Consider the following 1488-nt stretch of genomic DNA (forward strand, 5'->3'; position numbering starts at 1 on the left):
TATGTTGTCAACTAAATCAAATTAGGTTTCGACTTTCCTGTATTAATTATGGACAAAATATGTATCAAAATCGTTGGTTCACGCTTGTTCTTTTTCTTTCGAATATGAGACCTCATGATCGATGACCAGCGAGTTCGAACTTTAGTTAGGCATCGTTTTTTAATGCACTTTATGATTAGGCAAACATATTTGGTAGTAGTTGAGTTATGCCTATCCTAAAAACAAAAAAAAGCCATTCTTGAATTATGCTTTGTATAGATACTGATTTACATATAGAATTACTGAGATATGTGTTGTATCGTTTGTTTTAAATACAGTTCCTATTCAACGATACTGTGTTTTTATACATAGATTCTGTTAGAACCTCACGTCTGTTAGACTTAAATCATTTCTACTCAGTACATGTGAGAGCTGACTCTTTTCAACATGCGTCTCTTTCAGGGAGTTAATCAAATGGGGTTTCGAATATTCTCACATATCAACAGGGTTAAGGTCTACCATATATTGGCTCGAAACTCTGAGGTATACTTTGTGCTCGTGTAGCTCCCTTTCAACACTACTAGACAATTCTCGTCTAGCATATGTTAGAAACACTATAACAAAATCGGGTTTATAGGACACTCCCAAAAATTCTAAGTGTCCTAATAGACCTTTTTATAGGACTTAGTTTATAGGACCAAAAAATAAATTGTCATATCTAAAAGTGTTGTAATTAGTTTATATGACATTTTTTCACGTCGTAATAAGTTTTTTAAGACACTTTTAATATAAAGTGTCTAATTATCAACTTTATAGGACACTATTTGAAAAACCGTCGTATAAAAACAAATGTCCTATAAAAAATTGAGTTTACAAGACTCTTTCTCAAAAGTGTCCTATAAAGTTGCTAATGCGACACTTTGTATTAAAAGTGTTCTAAAAAACTTGTTTAGACGCCCAAAAGCGTCATATAAACTTATTACAACACCTTTAGATATGACGTTTTATATTTTGGTCTTATAAATTAAGTCATATAAAACGGTCTATTGGGACGCTTAGAAATTGGGGATATCCTATAAACCCAATTTTGTTGTAATGAAAAGGGCGTGTCATATAGATTCCTGCGTCTACTAGAATTGGACTGTTTATCCTCAATATATATATATATATATATATATATATATATTAGAAACTCATTTCCCTCTTCAAAAGAGCTATTTTAAATAGTAATCTAATAGGGTTTCACATATTATCACAAATTCTTACATACGTTGTTTGATCTGTTTCAAGATCTTATCGATTTAGGGTTTCTTTAAACGTTTCAATATATATTAGTTGCTTAACATAAGTTTAAATTAAAGATGATGAAATAAGATAATGACACAAGTGAAAGAGCTTGTTATTCTAACTCATTATTTGTATAAAATATTAGCATCACATTGCAGGTGAATGTATAGAATCTGTAAGGAAACTACAATAAAATCAAATATTCAAAAAAAAAGCCACCCC

This window comes from Cynara cardunculus (genome assembly GCF_001531365.2).
Source record: "Cynara cardunculus var. scolymus isolate 2C chromosome LG 5, CcrdV1, whole genome shotgun sequence".
NCBI classification, from domain to species: domain Eukaryota; kingdom Viridiplantae; phylum Streptophyta; class Magnoliopsida; order Asterales; family Asteraceae; genus Cynara; species Cynara cardunculus.